At 42.2% G+C, this 14,655-nt stretch overlaps 1 pseudogene; it reads right to left on the reverse strand.

Moving 5' to 3' along the window:
* Window positions 1-530: 530 nt before the first annotated feature.
* LOC134484211 (presenilin-associated rhomboid-like protein, mitochondrial) overlaps window positions 531-14,655 on the reverse strand; it is a 71,359-nt pseudogene continuing 57,234 nt past the window's right edge.

Genomic DNA, 14,655 nt, shown 5'->3' on the forward strand with positions numbered 1-14,655 from the left:
TACAGTCACCAAAACTGGTTAAGATGGATGAACCAAAGAAGTGCAGGCCGACAGGAACCGGAGAGGGATGTCTCTTGAGAGACACAACCAGAACATGTCAAATACAGAGGTGAATGCTAGCAGCAAACCATTGAACTGAGAAGAGAGATACCCGTGGGAGGAAGTAGAGAAAGGATTGAAAGCGCTAAAGGGGCTTGCAACCCCAAAAGAACAACAATGCCAACCAACCAGAGCTACCAGGGACTAAACCACTACCCAAAGACTATACACAGACTGACCCAAGGCTCCAAATGCATATGTAGCAGAGAACAGACTTGTTGGGTCACCAGTGGAAGGGGAAGCACTTGGTCCTGCGAAGGTTGGACCCCCAGTGCAGGGGAACATCGGAGGAGTGGTAAGCTGGCTGGAAGGGAGGGAAACACCCTTATGGGGAAGAGGAAGGGAAGGGGGACAAGGGAGGGCAGAGGGTGTTTAAGGACAGAACACCGGGCAAGGGGATAATTTGAAATGTAAATAAAGAAATATATCGTTTAAAAAATTATCCAGCTCAGGAACATCACTGCTGGTTCCAAAGTAATGATTACTTTTAAGGCATTGCCTGCCATGAAGGCAAAAACGCGGAGGAAGATGATAAGGAGCCTCCGGTCTGGAATCGTGGTGCAGATTGCAGCAAGAATTGCCATGACTGCTCCCAAGCACCAAGGAAAGGTTCTGATTTTAATGTAGCAATTTTACACACATAACTGACAAAATTGAAAATAACAACGGAAGACATGAACATGGGTACAACTTGTTCTTGACCCAGAATGTTCTCGATGCTGGATGAGAAGCTGCACAAAACAGACATATTTGTGCCGTGAGGAATAAGGAGAAATTGTGGACAGAAACTTGGAGACCAAAGGACTTCTGAGGCTGGGTTGTGTGTACAGAATATGTGCATGGTCAGATGCAGGGAATGCAGGGTGTCCATAAGCAGAATGAGAGAGATGTGGTGATTAGGATGCCTGTCACCCTCTTCTGACCACCACCTAGGCTATTACACCACTTGTGGATCTCCTTTCTGATGTCTACTTTGTTTTGTGGGCGTATGCTGTCCACCCATTAACTTTTATGTCATCAACATTACTCTGTACCCTGGATTTCGGTGATTCAAATAGCTAAATATAGCTGATTCAAATGCACAGCCTGTGACCTCTATAGTGGAATTAAAGCCTTCTGTTGAGTTGATATAAGCTAGACCTAATGATAAAAAAAAAAAACAAAAAAAAATGTTTCCTTCAGAGGCTGGATCAAGGTACTTCTCTTGTAGGCTTCTTCACTTGACCCTGCGTTTGATCTTCAAGGTTCTTCCTTCCTCAGAACATTTGTAAATGTACAATGTTGCCTAAGATAAAATTTATACCCGGATTTGGGTAGGCGCAGAGCCTGGGTCTGAGAGAGTTCCTGGTAGGCTCCATAGAAGGGAGGCCCAGAAGACTAAAGGCAACCGTAGACTCGCTGTACCCAACCTCAGAATGCCATCTACCCAATCCCTGCTTCAATATTGCCTGATGTTCCTAATCCTTCAGAAGCACATTCTAATGAATTTAGCACAATAGTCTCAAGTGATGTAGGTCTGCCATGTTTTGCAGAGCACAAAATTTGTTGTGGTTCTTGATCATGTTTTGTTTGCATTGGAAATCGATTCTTTTCCCATAGAAGTGATGACATAAAAATTGTCGATAATGATATACAAATATGTGATATAAATATCTTCAGGCACTATAAAAAGTAGCTTGAGTCTCTGTCAGTTCATATAGGCTGGAAAGAGGTCTGGAGTGAGGCTTTGAGTTGTAGCTCAGTGGTAGAGCGCATACCTTGCACGTATGTTGTCTCGGGTTCGATTCCCGGCCTCTCCAAGCTTTTTGTTTTTTTTCTCTTCACGATCAGTTTCTAGACAGGATCTAGAAGACGTGTCGGTAAAGACCTCCGTAGTCTGGGCCGTATGGTCAAAGTGCTCATCTATAACCGTGACAACAATATTCCACTCTAACCTTGAAGACGTTCCCATGGAGACCTCTTAGTCTGGGGAGTACAGCGTGGTCATCGCTCTGGGATTATGTTTCCTCACAGCTTCTGCCTTCATGCTGCTGGCAGTTTCCTAGTGGGTATGCTTTCTCGGGTGAAGGACGTCAAGGAAGAATGACTTCTGCTTTGAGAGAAATAAGGGAGGATACTGTGTAGGAGAAAAGTCTGTTTCAGGGACAGGATCAAGACACTTTCTTCTATGTTTCCCCCCTTGACAGTTTTTTTTTGTTTTGTTTTGTTTTGTTTTGTTTTGTTTTGTTTTATCATTAGGTCTACCTTATATCAACTAGACAGAAGGCTTTAATTCCACTATAGAGGTCACAGGCTGTGTATTTGAATTAGCTATATTTAGCAATTCGAATCACCGAAATCCAGGGTACAGAGTAATGTTGATGACATAAAAGTTAATGGGTGGACAGCATACACCCACAAAAGAAAGTAGACATCAGAAAGGAGATCCACAAGTGGTGTAATAGCCTAGGTGGTGGCCAGAAGCGGGTGACAGGCATCCTAATCACCACATCTCTCTCATTCTGCTTATGGACACCCTGCATTCCCTGTATCTGACCATGCACATATTCTGTACACACAACCCAACCTCAGAAGTCCTTTGGTCTCCAAGTTTCTGTCCACAATTTCTCCTTATTCCTCACGGCACAAATATGTCTGTTTTGTGCAGCTTCTCATCCAGCATCGAGAACATTCTGGGTCAAGAACAAGTTGTACCCATGTTCATGTGTTCAGTTTTTATTTTCAATTCTGTCAGTTATGTGTGTAAAGTTGCCACATTAAAATCAGGACCTTCCCTTGGTGCTTGGGATTAATCATGGCAATTCTTGCTGCAATCTGCACCATGATCCCAGTCTGGAGGCTCCTTATCATCTTCCTCCATGTTTTTGCCTTCATGGTAGGCAATGCCTTAAAAGAAATCATTGTCTTGGATACAGCAGAGAGCATTCAGGGATTTGATAAGTTTTTATTTTGGAGAAACATCCTTGTGGAGTTCTCTTTGGAATAAGGTATATCATATATTTTCATGACCTCATTTGAAAGAACTAGACAGCCGCTAGTGAAAATCTGGCATAAAATAAGGACTAACGACCCCAAGAAGGGTCTAAGTGAAACAACAGCCTTGCGACAGCTCTGAGTGAAACAAAGGAGACCACTATGATCTGACCCTTGCTGCCTGACAGAGTCTCAGCATTGCCTGTCGCAGTGTTTTTAATGTCCTCAGTGTATGTCTAATTAGCACACTATGACAAAATTGTGACACAGATGAATAAAAGTCTACAAAATAATGTGCTAATGTATTAGCAATATTCTATCAATCTCAGAGCACCAAACTTTCCAGCCAATTTTCTGAACACACATCGATTCTCTTTAAATTATGCCTTAACTTTCAGGACGGAAATATTGATTTCAAATTTTTGGCAGGGCAGTCATTTTCTTTCACAACTTTTCTGTACTGTATTTATCACTTCGTATATTCTGGGGGTTCCCTTAAATTTACACTTTATTCAATAGAACTTTACTTTTCTCAGGGAAATATCCTAATTCCATTTTTTATCTTTATTAACATGAATATTTCTTATTTACATTTCGATTGTTATTCCCTTTCTTGGATTCCGGGCCAACATCCCCATAACCCCTCCCCATCCCCTTCTATATTGGTGCTCCCCTCCCCATCCTTCCCCATTACCACCCTCCCCCCAACAATCACCAAGGGCTTCCCCTTCCACTGGTGCTCTTACTAGGTTATTCATTGCTACCTATGAGGTTGGAGCCCAGGGTCAGTCCATGTATAGTCTTTGGGTAGTGGCTTAGTCCCCGGAAGCTCTGGTTGGTTGGCATTGTTGTTCATATGGGGTCTGGAGCACCTTCAAGCTCTTCCGGTCCTTTCTCTGATCCTTCAACAGGGGTCCCATTCACAGTTCAGTGGTTTGCTGCTGGCATTCACCTATGTATTTTCTGTATTCTGTCTGTGTCTCTGGGGAGAGATCTACATCCGGCTCCTGTCGGCCTGCACTTCTTTGCTTCATCCATCTTGTCTAATTGGGTGGCTGTATATGTATGGGCCACATGTGGGGCAGGCTCTGAATGGGTGTTCCTTCTGCCTCTGTTTTAATCTTTCCCTCCCTATTCCCTGCCAAGGGTATTCTTGTTCCCCCTTTTAAAGAAGGAGTGAAGCATTCGCATTTTGATCATCTGCCTTGAGTTTCATGTGTTCTGTGCATCTAGGGTAATTCAAGCATTTGGGCTAATAGCCACTTATCAATGAGTGCATACCATGTGTGTTTTTCTGTGATTGGGTTACCTCACTCAGGATGATATTTTCCAGTTCCATCCATTTGCCTATGAATTTCATAAAGTCATTGCTTTTGATAGCTGAGTATTATTCCATTGTGTAGATGTACCACATTTTCTGTATCCATTCCTCTGTTGAAGGGCATCTGGGTTCTTTCCAGCTTCTGGCTATTATAAATAAGGCTGCGATGAACATAGTGGAGCACGTGTCTTTTTTGTATGTTGGGGCATCTTTTGGGTATATGCCCAAGAGAGGTATAGCTGGGTCCTCAGGTAGTTCAATGTCCAATTTTCTGAGGATCCTCCAGACTGATTTCTAGAATGGTTGTACCAGTCTGCAATCCCACCAACAATGGAGGAGTGTTCCTCTTTCTCCACATCCTCGCCAGCATCTGCTGTCACCTGAGTTTTTGATCTTAGCCATTCTCACTGTTGTGAGGTGAAATCTCAGGGTTGTTTTGAGTTGCATTTCCCTTATGACTAAAGATTTTGAACATTTCTTTAGGTGTTTCTTAGCCATTCGACATTCCTCAGCTGTGAAATCTTTGTTTAGCTCTGAACCCCATTTTTTAATAGGGTTATTTGATTCCCTTCGGTCTAACTTCTTGAGTTCTTTGTATATTTTGGACATAAGCCCTCTATCTGTTGTAGCATTGGTAAAGATCTTTTCCCAATCTGTTGGTTGCCGTTTTGTCCTAACTACGCTGTCCTTTGCCTTACAGAAGCTTTGCAGTTTTATGAGATCCCATTTGTCGATTCTTGATCTTAGAGCATAAGCCATTGGTGTTTTGTTCAGGAAATTTTTTCCAGTAAACATGTGGTCGAGTTGCTTCCCCAATTTTTCTTCTATTACTTTGAGTATATTTGGTTTGATGTGGAGGTCCTTGATCCACCTGGACTTAAGCTTTGTACAGGGTGATAAGCATGGATCGATCTGCATTTTTCTACATGTTGACCTCCAGTTGAACCAGCACCATTTGCTGAAAATGCTATCTTTTTTCCATTGAATGGTTTTGGCTCCTTTGTGAAAAATCAAGTGACCATAGGTGTGTGGGTTCATTTCTGGGTCTTCAATTCTATTCCATTGGTCTATCTGTCTGTCTCTGTACCAATACCATCCAGTTTTTATAACTATTGCTCTGTAATACTGCTTGAGTTCAGGGATAGTGATTCCGCCTGAAGTCCTTTTATTGTTGAGGATAGTTTTAGCTATCCTGGGTTTTTTGTTATTCCAGATGAATTTGCAAATTGTTCTGTCTAACTCTTTGAAGAACTGGATTGGTATTTTGATGGGGATTGCATTGAATGTGTAGATCGCTTTTGGTAAAATGGCCATTTTTACTATATTAATCCTGCCAATCCATGAGCATGGGAGATCTTTCCATTTTCTGAGGTCTTCTTCAATTTCTTTCTTCAGAGGCTTGAAGTTCTTATTGTACAGATCTTTTACTTGCTTGGTTAAAGTCACACCAAGGTACTTTACATTATTTGGGTCTGTTATGAAGGGTGTTGTTTCCCTAATTTCTTTCTCGGCTTGTTTCTCTTTTGTGTAGAGGAAGGCTACTGATTTATTTGAGTTAATTTTATACCCATCCACTTTGCTGAAGTTGTTTATCAGCTTTAGTAGTTCTCTGGTGGAACTTTTGGGATCACTTAAATATACTATCATATCATCTGCAAAAAGTGATATTTTGACTTCTTCTTTTCTGATCTGTATTCCCATGACCTCCTTTTGTTGTCTGATTGCTCTGGCTAGAACTTCAAGAACTATATTGAAGAAGTAGGGCGAGAGTGGGTAGCCTTGTGTAGTCCCTGATTTTAGTGGGATTGCTTCAAGTTTCTCTCCATTTAGTTTAATGTTAGCAACTGGTTTGCTGTATATGGCTTTTACTATGTTTAGGTATGGGCCTTGAATTCCTATTCTTTCCAGGACTTTTATCATGAAGGGGTGTTGAATTTTGTCAAATGCTTTCTCAGCATCTAATGAAATGATTATGTGGTTTTGTTCTTTCAGTTTGTTTATATAATGGATCACGTTGATGGTTTTCTGTATATTAAACCATCCCTTCATGCCTGGGATGAAGCCTACTTGATCATGGTGGATGATTGTTTTGATGTGCTCTTGGATTCGGTTTGCCAGAATTTTATTGAGTATTTTTGCGTCGATATTCATAAGGGAAATTGGTGTGAAGTTCTCTTTCTTTGTTGGGTCTTTGTGTGGTTTAGGTATAAGAGTAATTGTGGCTTCATAGAAGGAATTCGGTAGTGATCCATCTGTTTCAATTTTGTGGAATAGTTTGGATAATATTGGTATGAGGTCTTCTATGAAGGTTTGATAGAATTCTGCACTAAAACCGTCTGGACCCGGGCTCTTTTTGGTTGGGAGACCTTTAATGACTGCTTCTATTTCCTTAGGAGTTATGGGGTTGTTTAACTGGTTCATCTGTTCCTGATTTAACTTCAGTACCTGGTATCTGTCTAGGAAATTGTCCATTTCCTGTAGATTTTCAAGTTTTGTTGAATATAGGCTTTTATAGTAAGATCTGATGATTTTTTGAATTTCCTCTGAATCTGTAGTTATGTCTCCCTTTTCATTTCTGATTTTGTTAATTTGGACACACTCTCTGTGTCCTCTCGTTAGTCTGGCTAAGGGTTTATCTATCTTGTTGATTTTCTCAAAGAACCAACTTTTGGTTCTGTTGATTCTTTCTATGGTCCTTTTTGTTTCTACTTGGTTGATTTCAGCTCTGAGTTTGATTATTTCCTGCCTTCTACTCCTCCTGGGTGTATTTGCTTCTTTTTGTTCTAGAGCTTTTAGGTGTGCTGTCAAGCTGCTGACATATGCTCTTTCCTGTTTCTTTCTGCAGGCACTCAACGCTGTGAGTTTTCCTATTAGCACAGCTTTCATTGTGTCCCATAAGTTTGGGTATGTTGTACCTTCATTTTCATTAAATTCTAAGAAGTCTTTAATTTCTTTCTTTATTTCTTCCTTGACCTGGTTATCGCTGAGTAGAGCATTGTTCAACTTCCACGTATATGTCGGCGTTTTTCCCTTATTGTTATTGAAGACCAGCTTTAGGCCGTGGTGGTCTGATAGCAGGCATGGGATTATTCCTATCTTTCTGTACCTGTTGAGGCCTGTTTTTTGACCAATTATATGGTCAATTTTGGAGAAATTACCATGAGGAGCTGAGAAGAATGTATATCCTTTTGCTTTAGGATAGAATGTTCTATAAATATCTGTTAAGTCCATTTGGCTCATGACTTCTCTTAGTCTGTCTATGTCTCTGTTTAATTTCTGTTTCCATGATCTGTCCATTGATGAGAGTGGGGTGTTGAAATCTCCTACTATTATTGTGTGAGGTGCAGTGTGTGTTTTGAGCTTTAGTAACGTTTCTTTTACGTATGTAGTTGCCCTTGTATTTGGGGCATAGATATTTAGGATTGAGAGTTCATCTTGATGGATTTTTCCTTTGATGAATATGAAATGTCCTTCCTTATCTTTTTTGATGACTTTTAGTTGAAAATTGATTTTATTTGATATTAGAATGGCTACTCCAGCTTGCTTCTTCCGACCATTTATTTGGAAAGTTGTTTTCCAGCCTTTCACTCTGAGGTAGTGTCTGTCTTTGTCTCTGAGGTGTGTTTCCTGTAGGCAGCAGAATGCAGGGTCCTCATTGCGTGTCCAGTTTGTTAATTTATGTCCTTTTTTTGGGGAGTTGAGGCCATTGATGTTGAGAGATATTAAGGAATAATGATCATTGCTTCCTGTTATATTCATATTTGGATATGAGGTTATGTTTGTGTGCTTTTCTTCTCTTTGTTTTGTTGCCAAGACGATTAGTTTCTTGCTTCTTCTAGGGTATAGCTTGCCTCCTTATGTTGGGCTTTACCCTTTATTATCCTTTGTAGTGCTGGATTTGTAGAAAGATATTGTGTAAATTTGGTTTTGTCATGGAATATCTTGGTTTCTCCATCTATGTTAATTCAGAGTTTTGCAGGATACAGTAACCTGAGCTGGCAGTTGTGTTCTCTTAGGGTCTGTGTGACATCTGTCCAGGATCTTTTGACTTTCATAGTTTCTGGCAAAAAGTCTGGTGTGATTCTGATAGGTCTGCCTTTATATGTTACTTGACCTTTTTCCCTTACTGCTTTTAATATTCTTTCTTTATTTTGTGCATTTGATGTTTTGATTGTTATGTGATGGGAGGAGTTTCTTTTCTGGTCCAATCCATTTGGAGTTCTGTAGACTTCTTGTAGGCTTATGGGTATCTCTTTCTTTAGGTTAGGGAAGTTTTCTTCTATGATTTTGTTGAAGATATTTACTGGTCCTTTGAGCTGGGAGTCTTCACTCTCTTCTATACCTATTATCCTTAGGTTTGATCTCCTCATTGAGTCCTGGATATCCTGTATGTTTTGGACCAGTAGCTTTTTCTGCTTTACATTATCTTTGACAGTTGAGTCGATGATTTCTATGGAATCTTCTGCTCCAGAGATTCTCTCTTCCATCTCTTGTATTCTGTTGGTGAAGCTTGTATGTACGGCTCCTTGTATTTTCTTTTGGTTTTCTATATCCAGGGTTGTTTCCATGTGTTCTTTCTTGATTGCTTCTGTTTCCATTTTCAATTCCTTCAACTGTTTGATTGTGTTTTCCTGGAATTCTTTCAGGGATTTTTGTGATTCCTCTCTGTAGTCTTCTACTTGTTTATTAATGTTTTCCTGTGTTTCTCTAAGTTCTTCACGTCTTTCTTGAAGTCCTCCAGCATCATGATCAAATATGATTTTGAAACTAGATCTTGCTTTTCTGGTGTGTTTGGATATTCAGTGTTTGCTTTGGTGGGAGAATTGGGCTCTGATGATGCCATGTAGTCTTGGTTTCTGTTGCTTGGGTTCCTGTGCTTGACTCTCGCCATCAGATTATCTCTAGTGTTATTTGTTCTTCTATTTCTGACAGTGGCTAGACTGTCCTATAAGCCTGTGTGTCAGGGCTGCTGTAGACCTGTTTTCCTGTTTTCTTTCAGCCAGTTATGGGAACAGAGTGTTCTGCTTTCGGGTGGGTAGTTTTTTCTATCTACAGGTCTTCAGCTGTTCCTGTGGGCCTGTGTCCTGAGCTCAATAGGCAGGTTGCTTGCAGTAGGAACGTTTGTCTTACCTGATGTCCTGAGGCTCAAGTTTGCTCGTGGGGTGTTTCTTATGAGCTCTCCTTGGGGGCAGCAACCAGGAAGATCTTCACTGCCCTTTCCAGGAGCTTTCGTGCACCAAGGTTCAAGATGGTGTTTGGTGTCTTCCTCTGGATTCAGAGATGTGGGCAGAGTGCAGTCTTTTCTGGTTTCCCAGGTGTGTCTGCCTCTCTGAAGGTTTAGCTCTCCCTCCCACGGGATTTGGGTGCAGAGAACTCTTTATCTGGTCGTTCCCTTCAGGTTCAGGCGGTGTCTCAGATGCAGCGGACCTGCTGCTCCTGGGCCGTCCTCTATGGGAACCCAGAAGCCGTATACAGTTTCCTCTTGGGCCAGGGATGTGGGCAGGGGTGGGCAGTGTTGGTGGTCTCTTCCGCTCTGCAGTCTCAGGAGTGCCCACCTTTCCAGGCGGTGAGGTCTCTCTCCCACGGGGTTTGGGAGCAGAGAGCTGCTGCGGGCGGGGATCCACGGGTTTGTGATTCCCGCTAAATACCGGAAGTGTCGGTCCTAGCGGAATTTTGCCTCTGTGTGTCCTGAGTTCACCAGGCAGGTCTCTTGGAGCAGGAAGGTTTGTCTTACCTGTGGTCCCGAGGCTCAAGTTTGCTCGGGGGTTTTGATTACGAGCTCTCCATGGCACCCGCAACCAGGAAGATCATTGAAAACTTTTGACATTTAGTTCCCACATGCATGATCTCTACTAAAAGCTTATTCCCCAGATATATTAAATGTGTGTGTGTGTGTGTGTGTGTGTGTGTGTGTGTGTGTGTGTGATTCCTTACACTAAATATATCTGCAAGAACAATAAAAAGGGACAAAGGCATGGAATTACACATTTTAAAAAAATGGCTGACTGATGCATTAAAAATTAATTTTGAATTTCCTTGTCCTTCACAAGGTCTAAATTAATGCAGCTCATTCAAACATCAGAATTAAATCACATATAAAATGTTCATCGTTAGCTATTAGAAGCATAAAATTAGAACAGAGTAAACATGTATATTGATGTTTATGTATAAAATGGTGCATACGCCATTGAAGGCCCCTTAGGGTTTGCTGTTGTGGTAAGTAATTTTTTAAAGAAAGAGAGTTCATAAACCCACACTATGGTCTGCAGGGGTGGGTCACATGGCATCTGCAAGGTATTTTCATCTTAATCAGCAGAACACCTCAATCAGACTAGCTGAGTTTGCAATATCAGCAGAAGCCGCCCTCTTGTGACTGTCTGCTGTGAACTCTGTTCACAGTCCCAGCATCTGCCCCCTGTGGTTATAGTGACAATTCCCAGTATCCCAGTAAAATCAAAACTCGATAAGCTTGTAATTTGTCAATCAGATTCACATGAGTAAATTCTCACCCCGCAAATCCTCCACACAAGAAATAGTTAACCAATTAACATCGATATACACTGTCCACCTATAGGACAAATGTCCTATAAAAGCCCATCATAACTACCTGTGGCCCTTTAAGGTCACACAGATCTAGGTTGTCCTTCTCTGCATCCATCTTGGTTCATCTTCTCCACTCTCCTCTCTGTCGCTCCTCTCTCCAAAACTCTGTGCCCGCCTTACTTTGTCACTGCCCAATCACAGGCCTTGCCTTATCTTGTGCCTTCCTTCACCTGCATGTAGACAACAATCCACATCTCACCCTTTCTGTCTAATTAAAAAGAGAAATTCCTCTCAAATATAAATTGAACACAGCTATCGCCATTCTGTAATTAAAAGTATAAGATACACTGAACACCCAGTCCATCATCCTTGTCAATTAAATAATGCATTCCCTTATCAATCTTAGCTTAAGAAAGCCTCTTCATGTCCCATATTCTTTCTTCCATCTCTTCCATAAGACTCTTTGAGCTTCTCTTGTATTTATTAAAAGGGGTTATTTATGTCCCTCTTAAAGTCCTTTATCATCATGAGATATGATTTTAAATCAGACTCTTGCTTTTCTGGTGTGTTAGGTTATCCAGGGCTTGCTGTGGTGGGAGAACTGGGTTCTAACGATGCCATGTAGGCTTGATTTCTGTTACTTATGATCTTGTGCTCACCGCTCGCCATCTGGCTATCTCTGGTGTTATTCGGACTTGCTGTTTCTGACTGGAGCTTGTCTCTGATGTGAGCCTGTGAGCCTGTGATCTTAGATGTGTCAGCACTTGTGAGACACCAGCTCTCTCCGGGTGGGATTGAGTTGTGCATAGTTGTGACATAGGGTCAGCTCCTGGACACAGATGGAAACCAGAAAGATCCTGTCCCTGGCTGCCCTGTGGTTCCTGTGTCCCAGTCCTAAAAGAACATACATGGTATGTACTCACTGATAAGTGTACATTAGGAAAAAAGCTCAGAATACCTACGATATAACTTGCAGACCACATGAAGCTCAAGAAGACAGAAGACCAAAGTGTGGATGCTTCAGTCGTACGTAGAAAGGGGAACAAAATATTGATGGGAGGGACACTGTGGGAGGGACTTGGGAAGAAAGCAGGAGGGGCGAGGAAAAAAGGGGAGGGATCAGGTTAGAAAGGAGACTGGATAGATATATAGAGGGTTAGGAAATTGAACAGAAGTGTGGAGAAATGGAGGACAGGGGATCTGGGGACAGCCACCATAAAGTCTCACATGGCAGGAGAGCAAGAGACTCCCAGGACCCAAAGGGGATGAAATTAGCTGAAATACTAAACAAAGGGGAGAGAGAACCTGTAGAGACCATTTCCATAGGTTAGGCAAGGTTCCTGGTTGAGGGATGGGACCACACACCCTTCTCAAAAATTTTAACCCAGAATTGCTCCTGTCTAAAGGAAATACAGGTACAAAGAGTGGAGCAGAGACTGAAGGAAAGGCCATTCTAGAGACTGCTCCACCTAAGAATCCATTCCCTATGCAGACAGCAAATCCAGACGCTATTGCTAATGCCAAAAAATGCTTTCTGACAAGATCCTGATATAGCTCTTTCTAAGAAGATCTGTCAGAGCCTTACTGATACAGATGAGGATGCTTGCAGCCAGCCATCAGACTGAGCGCAGGGTCTCCAATGGAGGAGTTAGAGAAAGGACTGAAGGAGATGAAGGGGTTTTCAATGGCCCAAGAAGAACAAAAATGTCCACCACCCAGAACCCCAAAGCTCCAGGGACTAATCTGCCAAACAGAGCACACATGGAATGACCCATGGCTCCAGCCACATATGTAACAGAGCATGGCCTTATCTGGCATCAGTGAGAGGAGAGACTGTTGGCCCTGAGGAGGCTTGATGCCCCAGCATAGTGGAATTCCAGGACAGTAAGAGGGAGTGGTTGGAGAGCACCCTCATAGAAGGAAGAATGAGGTCATAAGATAGGGGGTTTCCAGAGGTGAAACCTGTAAGGGAAATAATATTTGAAATGTAAACAAATAAAGTAACCAATAAAAATTTAAAAAGTATTGGGTAAAATCTGTATTCCAGTTAGCCTGGAATACACGTTATATACAGTATACTACAGCAGCAGAAAGAAGAGATACCCTGCCTCTAAAGAACGTTGGAGGAGAGAACGTAATATCATCCTCTGACCTACACACTTGTACTAGAGCACTTGCATGCATGTACTCATGCTAGCACACACTCACACAAGCACACACTCACTCAGGCACACACGCCCATGTGTGCACAAAAAATCAGTACAGCTATTACTGCACATCTGTACATTTAAATAAGTGTCTGTATGTTGGGGCGTGTGTGCTTGCACGTGTGTGGGAAGAGTCTGTGAGATGAAGAGAGATGAGGCAAGGGCACAGCCTCCATTTGACTGAATGTAGACAGGCTTCGCCATCCCTGTACCTCGTGTGCTTCCACTGTCTCTTCCTTGTGCACGCCTTCTTATTACTCTGTCTCCTACGGTAACATGAGAGAAATCTGTGGACTCGCCATCCACACCAGCTCCAGACCATAACAAGAGTCACGTGGAATCAGTCCTGACAGCATGTTACCAGAGCAATTGGGACATGATAGGTAAGTCAGTTCCTTCTCTCTTCCCTTCCTTCTGTGGAGCTGTGGTGCCATGGGATGAAGCATCTTGGGATATCAGACACATTACTGTTCCGTATTTCCTATGTGAGACAGTGACTTTATCACACAGATAAAGGATGGATGTGCTGTAAAGGATCAATGTGAATCAACTTATATAGGGATGTGTGGCAGGATGTGTGGCACACACAAACACACACACACACACACACACACACTTGATAGAGGATGTTTGTGTATATATCTTCTATACACACTGACTGTGTAGATTGTGGTCACTTCCATGGAGCAAATTAATTACATGGAAATGTGGGCTTACCCCTAGGAGCTCTGTGTGTGCATGCATGTGTGCGTTCATATTTAGACTCATACAAGCTTCTGTCGCTCCCTCGTGTCTATTCTTTATATTCAGCTCAGACCAGGATTGGGTTCCAATCTCAGATTCCCAGCCTGTGTTCTCCCCCTCCATCTGGCCAGACTCGCACAGATGCAGTTCCCATTACAGCCACGGGGTGGAAGCAAATCTATATTCTTAAATATTCATGACAAGTCTGATGTTTTACAGAGTAGCAAATATCCCCCAGTGAATGGACTTCTCCTGCCTTTGTGAGTTTCACAGGTGTCCTAGTAAAGTTCCCTTTATGAATGACCGCAAAGCTAGTGCTCAACAACTCATTTCACCTCTGCTTAGTGTAAATGTGCAGGTCAAAATGTATATATACAGGGGTGATTTGTATAGAATATAGTATTCATGCTTGGATTTTGTTCTGTCGCTTTTAGTTGCTTTTTGAAACATTCCAACCCCTCTCCAGAAGGCTATGGTAGGGCTACCCTTATCCCTCCCTGTCAGACAACATCATTCTCTGTCCATCATTTGCATTGTGCTGTATTATGCTCCCCTGTGGCTCTGCAGAGCAACCGTGTGTGTGTGTGTGTGTGTGTGTGTGTGTGTGTGTGTGTGTGTGTGTGTGAACTGTTTTACAATTATTCTTTCACGGCAAAACTAGAATCATTCTGTTCAGGACAGTTTATACTTTGTTTTTATGTGTGTTCACCTGTGTGTGCATGTGCACATAGCCTTCTGAGTGTGTGTGTGTCTGCTTGTGATTGTGTG

This window comes from Rattus norvegicus, chromosome X (assembly GCF_021556685.1).
Source record: "Rattus norvegicus strain SHRSP/BbbUtx chromosome X, alternate assembly SHRSP_T2T, whole genome shotgun sequence".
Taxonomy (NCBI): Eukaryota; Metazoa; Chordata; class Mammalia; order Rodentia; family Muridae; genus Rattus; species Rattus norvegicus.